The 9,326-nt window shown below is 47.3% G+C and overlaps 1 protein-coding gene across 4 annotated transcripts in view; it reads right to left on the reverse strand.

Annotated features, from left to right (window-relative positions):
* MKNK1 (MAPK interacting serine/threonine kinase 1) overlaps positions 1–8,040 on the reverse strand; it is a 42,656-nt gene extending 34,616 nt beyond the window's left edge. For 2 of the 4 annotated variants that reach the window (XM_058552323.1, XM_058552325.1), the window contains exons 1-2: positions 7,943–7,996; positions 7,323–7,538 (exon numbers count right to left, since the gene is read on the reverse strand). The gene's annotated coding sequence lies outside the window, so the exon portion shown is untranslated. Of the gene's footprint in view, positions 1–7,322; positions 7,542–7,942 lie in introns of all 4 variants that reach the window. The other 2 variants (XM_058552324.1, XM_058552326.1) reach the window with 2 other exon arrangements.
* Between the last annotated feature and the right edge of the window lie 1,286 nt (positions 8,041–9,326).

A 9,326-nucleotide genomic window follows, 5' to 3' on the forward strand; every position in this document is an offset into this window, starting at 1 on the left:
CACAGACAATACACAGTAAATGAATGATTGTGGCTATATTTCAATAAAACTTTATTTATGGATACTGAAATTTGAATTTTCACACCACAAAGTATTAATCTTCTTTTGCTTTTTCCCCCCAACCATTTAAAAAGGTAAAAAGCAGTCTTAGCTTGCAGTCCATACAAAAACTGGTCGTGAGCCAGGTATGGCCTGTAGACAACGGTTTGCCAACCCAGCTTATTTCCCCTCCTCACCAACTCCATTCCTCTCCCCAACACACACACACACACACGCACACACACACACTCGCACTCCTCTTCATTTCCACCTCTAGCAGGCCTACAGTAAAACAACCCTCAGAACTCCTTTATGGACTTCGGATTATTCTGCTGTTTGGAGCCACTCCAGGGCTGGGGAGGTAGAAATTTCACAGGCTTTCAAGCCACTGGAGCCCAGATTCAGATTCTAGCCTTACCATCTACTAATGAGGTAGCCTTGGACATAATACTTAACATCTCTGTGCTTCATTGTCATCACCTATAAAATGGGGCAATAACACCTACATCACAGGGTTGCTGTGAGAATTAAATGAGCTAATGTATGTCATGTTCATCGCACAATGCCTGGCATATAGTAGGTGCTCAATAAATAGTAACTATTATTCTAGCTTGGGATACGGCTTCCCCAGATCGGCTGTGGCCCTAGAAAGCAATCCAGCCACTCTGTAAACTACAACTGGGCAGCAGGAGGGAATAAACTGATAGTCAAGTACAAAGGCAGAGAAAGAATTTGGAGGTATTCAGATACATGAGCCAGGATCCTAAGTGCCTGGTTAGTTCTGATTCCTCTGGCACCATTCTAAATTCCTTTGGGCCTCTTTTCTTCCCCAGCAAGAACTTCTGACTCTCACTCTGCATGAATCTTCTTAGCATTCCTTACCAAATACCCAGATAAGCCCTGGAACCCTCTCCTCATTCCTGCAGCTCTTCCTGGTTTAGGGCTGGGGAAGGGTGAATGTGGCCAGACCAAACCTACACAAATTGGCCTGCCACTGGGTCTTCTACAGGCTGGGCACCCACTTCTCTCTCAGTTCTTCATGAATTGCCTGCTGTATATGGAATGAAATTTTTCCAGAGCTCAAGAACTAATCTTTCTACAGAAGTTTTAGAGCAAAAAAACCAAGTATACAAAGAATCCATCATACCACTTTCAAGACAGAAAACATCAGTTGGGGACAGATAAGACTAAGGCTTGTGGTATCTCTGTCCTCGGTCCAAAAAGCCAGATTTGAGCCTGTCATTTTCTTGTTCCAACATCTCTAATGGGTGTCCCTTGCCTCTGGAATAACCAAGCTCCTGGGCTGTGTCTCAGAGCCTCCACAATCTTGCCCCAGACTACCTCTCTTGCATTATGTCTTACCACTCCTCTACAGAAGTCTTGACCTGCAGTCCAGGCAAAACAGACTATCTGTTTCTACCTAATTGTCCTAAACAATTTCCAGCTTCCCACACTTGTGCATAATTCAATCATAGGACCAGTAACATTTTATTGCACATCTCCCCCTAGACTGTGAGCTAGGGACAGGGTACAGACTATGTCTGATTCATCTCTGGGGTCCTACACCTTGCACAGGCTTGGCGCAGGGCAAACACTCAATAAATGTTTGTGAATGAATGGAAACATCTGAAGTTATTCTTCCCTGAAACTGTTTTAGTTGGACTCTTATTAGCAGACAAAGCACAGTCTGGGTCACTGCCAAGAAGTAGAAAAACTGAAGAGAAAGAAAAGAAGCATGACCAATGTGATCCAAGCAACGGAAAATAGGTTTTAAGAGTGAGGTAAAAGAAACCAGGGCTGTTTAGCCTGGAGAAGAGAAGATGAGGCCTAACTCGATTCTGGCTTTAAGTACACAAAAGGATCTCATGAGAAAATCTTGATGTCATCCTCCCTTTATAATCAGAAGGAACTTTTCCATATTCACGGAAAATGGAACAAGAAGAAATGGCTTAAGTTCCAGCCAGAGTGGTTTAAGCTGGAGAGAAAGAAGAATCAAATTAGGCACCACTTTCCAGAGATACTGTTATTGTACTTTTTGGCAAGTGAATTGGAGGGGTCTTGCTTAGCACTTTTGTTGAAGGATGTGCAAAAGGGAATAAATATGCTGCTCTGCTCCTGTTTACTGGGGAGAGAGCTGGGGGAAAACACAAGTCAGGTAAGATTTTCTAATGAGCCACTGACTTTGACCCTTTTCCTATAGGCACTTTCTGTCATGTTATGCTTTGCAACCCTGTGATGGAAGAATCTAGTATTTCAAAGTTTCCTGATGGGGCAATGGAAAGAAAGAGAAGGCGGCAATGTCAGAGTAAGACAGTAGGGAAAATGGCCCTAATAAATATACTTTGTATAAAATCAATACCTAACTGGACATTAATAATAATTGCTAATATTATTACTATTAAAGCTAACATTCATTGAGCACCTACTATGTGCCAGGCCCTGTGCTAAGTGTTTAACATAAATTATCTCAATCCTCATGACAACCCCATGAAGTAGGCAATATTTGTGTCCCCATTTTACAGATGAAGAAACTGAGACGCAGAAGGTTAAATAACTTACCCAAGTCACACAGCTAGCAAGTGACAGAGCCAGGACTCAAACCCAGGCAGCCCAACTCTAGAGTCTATACACCTAACTACCCTCTCCCTACAAGAAGGACGAGAGCCTGGAATCTAAACCCTAGTCTCCCTGAATCCAGGTTCATTTTCTCAGCTGCTTCCTTCTACTGCCCCAAGCCAGGAAGAGCAGAGCAACACACGACACTAGCAAGAGAAGAGATCTCAAAGTGAACTCAAAGAGCCAGTATATAATAAAGAATCTGAGATTGAGGACTCACAGATGATAAGGAGCAGAAGCAGGACCTGAATGTCAACCTCTTGACTCCAAGTGTCATCCTCTTTCCTCCATTATAGATTCTTGTTGAATTTCAGGGTGAGAAAATGAAGGAACAGTGTGTCCCAATGGGTTCTCTCCCCAGATATTGTTGTAATGAACTGCTAATCTCACCTTAGAACCTATGCCTGAAAACAAGAGTGCCAGCAGCCTCTGTAAACTGATCCTAAGATTCTACTAGCTAAGGATGGCAATGCACTGATTTATGGTACTACAGTAGCTGCCAAAATGCTCACATATTAAACCAATCAAGCAGACCTAGACCAGGCAGCTTCCATACTAGGTCAGTGGTTCACAGTTTAAGCCTGAATTGGACTATTTCAACAGCCTCCTCATTGATGTCCCCATTCTGGGATCTTCTTTGGTCCCGACTAGCCTCCATTCTGCAGCCAGAGTACACAGAGCCCTAGTCATGGCATTCGGAGCCTTGCAGCATAATGGAAAGAACAAGGGTCTTTGAATCCAACACTCAGTTTGGACCGAGCTCTGCCACTTACCTGACCTCGGGCAAGTCACTTTAATCTTTCTGAGGTCTGGTTTCTTCATCTTTAAATTGGGGATAGATATTCTCATATTAAAGGAGTGTGAGGGGGCCGGCCCAGTGGCGCAAGCGGTTAAGTGCGCGCGCTCCGCTGCGGCGGCCGGGGTTCGCTGGTTCGGCCGGGGTTCGCTGGTTCGGATCCCGGGCACGCACCGACGCACTGCTTGGCAAGCCATGCTGTGGCAGCGTCCCATATAAAGTGGAGGAAGATGGGCACAAATGTTAGCCCAGGGCCGTGTTCCTCAGCAAAAAAAGAGGAGGATTGGCGGATGTTAGCACAGGGCTGATCTCCTCACAAAAAAAAAAATAAATAAAAAAAAAATAAAGGAGTGTGAGGATTAAATAAATTATAGTGTGTAGAGCATCTAACATATTGTAAGCTGCAGAACAGACACTCAATAAATGTTAGTGTCCTTCTCCCCACTCCCTTCTCTATGTTTTGGCCACAACCCATCATTTCAGCTTATTTCCCCTCCTCGCCAACCCCATTCCTCTCCCCAACACACACACGTACACACATGCACACTCCTGTTCATTTCTACCTCTAGACCACTGCTCAAGCTGCTCCTTCTCACAGGAATGAACTTCCTCCAAGGCCCAGCATAAATTTTCCACCTTGAGGAATCCTTCTCTGGACCCCCTCTGGTCACATTGGGATTGACTTCTCCTTTTCCCAAGCTCCCACTTTGTGTACATTCCTTACTACATTTACCATAGTCAGTCTGATTTCAGTTATTTATGTACTTCTCTGTCTTCCCAACTACCCTGAAGGGACAAGGCTCTGAGAAGACAATTACATACAGGAGGGCGGGAAATGTGTTTTCCTCTCTGCATATTTCTCAATGTCAGGGTCTTGTACACAGCGAGAGCTCCATATGTGTTTACTGAACTGAATCTTGCCACCCTTGACTGGTAATCTTTACAGAAAGATCATGGACTGAGTTTATTCTAAATCTCTGCATTTGCAGCCTGAATTGATAAACATGTAATTTTTCAAGTATACTAATATTCCTAAACTAAGATCCACTGACAGGCATGTTGGCTGTTTCATTCCTTCATCCATTCTTTCAACATACTGTGGACTCCTTGCAAGGCACCGCTCCAGGATATAGGAGACATTGCTGGGAGGACGACTCTCACTCACAGTGGTAGAATAATCTGGGAGCGTGCTCTTTGGAGAACTGTTCCATCCCACTGGTTAGGAGATGACTGCCATTAAAACCACACTGGGGGCCAGCCCGGTGGCGCAGTGGTTAAGTTCGCATGTTCCGCTTCAGTGGCCTGGGGTTCACGGGTTTGGCTCCTGGGTGCAGACCTACACACCACTCATCAAGCCATGCTATGGTGGCGTCCCACATACACAACAGAGGAAGACTGGCACAGATGTTAGCTCAGGGACAATCTTCCTCAAGCAAAAAGAGGAAGATTGGCAACAGATGTTACCTCAGGGCCCACCTTCCTCACCAAAAAAAACAAAAAAAAAAAACCCAAACCACATTAGGCCCAGCCCCGTGGTGTAGTGGTTAAGTTCATGTGCTCCGCTTCGGCAGCCTGGGGTTCACAGGTTTGGATCCCAGGCACAGACCTACGCACCACTCATCAAGCCATGCTGTGGCGGCATCCCACATACAAAACAGAGGAAGATGGGACAGATGTTAGTTCAGGGCTAATCTTCCTCAGCAAAAAGAGGAGGATTGGCAATGGATGTTAGCTCAGAGCCAGTCTTCCTCACACACACACACACACACACACACACAAACATTAAAAACCAGAGTTGTGGAATCAGAAAGTAGATCGGAATGATTCCTATCTACCCAGTTTCCAAATTTATAAAATAGAGTTTTGAGATGTTACACATAAAGCATTTAAAACAGTATACGCCATATAGTAAGCGCTCAATAAATAATTATATTAACAACGTAGTACACTGGAAAAAATCAAAGAGTCAGGACTTTTCACTTCTAGTACCATCTCCACCAATGACTGGTTCCTTGTGCAATCTTAATGAAGTCCTTTCCCCTCTCTGGGCCTTTCCCCATGTGAAAAATTAAGGAAGTAGAACCAGACGGTTCCCAAGCTCCTTCTACATTCAACAATATATATTTTTCTGTGATCAACAAAGAGCCTTCTGTTTCATATGCTGAAGCTGTTGGCAGGGAAAAATGTGAACTTGTAGCTGCTGGTTCCCCAGATAGTAGGGGCCAGGGCCAAGGCCAACAGCAGGACAACTGATCAGTAAACCATCTGTGTGCTTTCCCCTGCGTGAACTATATCACACTAAGTGCAGGTCCCTGAACAGAGCACCACTTCCCTTCCAACTAAACTCACAGCAAAGGCAAGACAAGAGCTTGAAAACAATAGCAACAATGAAGAATCCTGCCTTGTGCAGAACTCCTGTACTGTCTTGCATTTGATGCCTGTAATTAGGGCATCATTAATCTAAACTAGGGCTCTCCTTAGGCACACAGAGAAGGAAAAACACAAAGGCCCACTCTGAACCTGAAAGCTCATAAAACAAAGACCAAAGCAAATAAATAAAAAATGTCACTGACTCATTCAGCCACAAACACTGCAGTGCCCTACTATGTGCCAGGTAGAGGAGGGATGAAACAGACCTGGTCCCTTGCCACCAATGTACTCAGAGTATATACGGGGTGACATACCCCAAGGCAAATTGTGATCAGAGCTATATTCGAAGAGCAGCCTCTGCTAGAGAAGATGGGAGGGTGGCAACTAATCCAGCAGGGGGATCAGAGAAGCTTCACTGATGAGGTCACGGGCCTTGAAAGATGAGAAGGAGGAGGGAACTCTAGGAAGAGCGAACACAAGCAAAGGAACACATGCAAGGAGTGTGAGGAACGAAAACTAGTTTATTTTGACTGGGGTGCAGGGTGCAGGTTTGAAAGAACAAATGGAAACACGGCAGACGACAGGTTTGGGAACAGATTATGGAGGAACTTGTCTATGAGACTGAGGAGTCCAAACTCTATATAGCAGACGACAAAGCCCGCCAAGGTTTCTGAGCAGAGATATAACATGATGAGAACATTGTCTCAGGAAGATCACATAGGTACCATAAAGAGGATGCAAAAGGAACCAAGTTACTAGATTACTATGGGAACACATTACAGGGGACCACAAGTGCTTCCTAAGCATGTGCTGGAATCCAACTGCTCCTGTTGACAGAGCTTCTCTCTCCCAGGGCTCAGCTTCATGCAACCGGAGTTTAAGAGGTGCTCACTTGCCAGGCCCTCTAACCATCAAAATCTGCTAGGGAACAGGCCTCCCAGACAAAGTCAAGAACCCAATTAACTCTCTGGATCACAGAAAGAGAAGCCCGAAGGTAGAGAAGCTGGGGGGTGGGATGGGGATCAAAGTCTCCAGCTGGCCCACCCCATATAAAAAACCCAACCCTGGGTCTCCTCTTTACATCACTTCCAGCCTAGCCCTCTTGAGAGGGCTGAAGTGAAGGGTAGTGGGGCTGAAAGCACCTGGCTGCTGGCCAAGGATCCAGTGAGACAATGTACACCGACTGCCCAGCACAGTGCTTGGCACACGGACAATGGTCAATATGCATTAGCTCCCTTCCCATCCTGCAAGGTCAGTTCCACCTATAAATCCCACTGAGGCTTCAAGAGCTACCTCACCTCAACTGTTCCCCCAGGGCCTCTCTACAGTACCCCAGTCCAAAATCACCTAGTTCCTAGGAATCACAGCTGCCATGTATTCAGCACCCATTTTGTGACAGGTGCCATACCAGGTGACACATGTAAATCCTATTCAAACTTCACAAGGACCCTACTATGCCATTTTACAGGAGAAACCAAAGCTGAGAGAGGAAATGACTTACCCGAGGACACACAGCTAGGAAGTGGCAGAGGGGGGATCCGAACCCAGGCCTGCCTGTCCCAAAGCCAAGCACTTTCAGCACCTCACTCCTGTCACCCGCCTGACCTCGGATCTGCTACTGGCCATCTGACAGGTGGCCTGGAAACTCCCACAGAGAGAGACTGCACCTGACACTAGGACTTCTCTCCACTCTACGGCCACCCGCGCATGTCAGGAGCTTCTAAAGGAAAACAGTTAACTTTAAAATAACGTAGTACACAGAATAAATTCCTCACATGAAATACTATTCATGATGTTGGACTTCCTGAGCCCTGAGCCCAGCCACACAACCCGGTAGGGACTGTCTCAAACCGGCCACAGGCTGAGCTGCGACCTCGGACACCTGTCACAACCCACGCCCGACCCCCCAGGCACCGGCTGAGCCGGGACGGGGGACACACGCTGCGCCCTGAGCTCGTCAGAGACGGAGCCCTGAGGACAGCCCTAAAAAAGTGTCTCCTTCGGCGGTCCTCTCGCAGCAGAATCGGGTCGTGACCGCGGGCCGGTCTGAAGGCCGACACCGCCCCGTCCCGGGCACACCGACTCCTTCAGACCCCCGCCCCATTGTGCTCGGAGGGATACCTTGCCGTTCTGCCTTCACTTCAGCTGACTCGCCACGTCCCGGTTGGCGCGCACCCCCACCTGCAGATCGCTCCGCCGAGAACGCGGAAGAGGCGGTACTAGACCCAGGGGGCGGGCCCGGCTGGAGAGGGGCGTGAGGGGGCGGAGCTGCGCCTGCGCCTTGACGGCTACTCAGGGAGAGGGTGGGGCGGGCTAAGTAAATTGCGCAGGCGTGATAGAAAGGGGCGGGGAGATTGCTGGGGTAGGGGGTGGGCCTTAGCTCCGTTCGACGCTGCCTTTTCCGAGTGAAATCGTGGAAGCCAGGGAAGCGTCCCGGGGAGGAGGTCTGGCAGCGGCAGGTGTAATTAACATTTACCGAGAGCTTCTGCATGCCAGGAAGGCATTTTTAAATGCCTTTTACTTATGGGGAAATGCTGCCAGTCTTTTCTAATAAAAGAGCTAATTCTGTAAAAACTCTTAATATAAAATTACATGCCTATAATTTCACCATGAGAGTTTCTCCTTGAGTAAAGCATTACCCCCAGTAGTTTAAAATAAAAAACTTAAAAGTTCATTTCTTGGAGAAAACCAACTGCAAATAAGGTAGTATTTCAACCATGCCCCGTCCCTCCCCCAGGCTGCAAGTGTGATGAGAGAACGAGAGCGCTGACTTAGGTTTAATTCAGATCCTGACTCGAGTGTTTCCTCCGCTGTGAAATGGAAGTCAGCATCCCTTCCCTGCTTGTCTCAGGATTGTTGTGAGGGTCTGGTGAGCAATGCTAGTTAAAGAGCCTCCTGGACTTCCTTCCCATCATCCACCTGACAACCGTTTGTTGCCTTTCCCCCTCTGGGCTCAGTTTTCTCATCCTTTTGATGGAAGGAGGTCGGGAACATTCAGGGCTTTGCTAGATTGCTCAGTCTGGGTGAAGACTGAAGAGGGAGACCTTCTTCCAGGCTTCCAGAATCCCTCAGTCTGACCTGAAGGCCCGTGTATACCCTGACCTCTCTCACCATCATCTTCCAGGCTCACCCAAGCTTCATGTCCTCGGAGGCCATGCTGGTCTGTTCCCCTCTCTGTTCCCTGAATGTCTCAATAGCTAGCTGGCCCTGAGTCACTCAGGCCTGTGTTCCAATCCAGGTTCTCAAAATTTTTATGTCCCCCACATGGCAACCAAGTTCAGTTAACGCCAGAGATGAGGGCTCAGGCAGGGATCCCCCAAATCAGGCAGAGCTCCACATAGCTCACAGAAGTAGGGATGGGAGTGGCAGCAGGAAACCTCAAAGAAGCTGCAGTGTTCTTGAGGGCCAAGGGGGGTGGCAGCCTTGACTCAACAGGTGGATGCTCTGCCCCAAGGTGGGAGAATGGTTTGCTTCCTTGTTCCCTGCTCCAAATATTTTTATGGAT

Source organism: Diceros bicornis, chromosome 13, assembly GCF_020826845.1.
Source record: "Diceros bicornis minor isolate mBicDic1 chromosome 13, mDicBic1.mat.cur, whole genome shotgun sequence".
Classification (NCBI taxonomy): domain Eukaryota; kingdom Metazoa; phylum Chordata; class Mammalia; order Perissodactyla; family Rhinocerotidae; genus Diceros; species Diceros bicornis.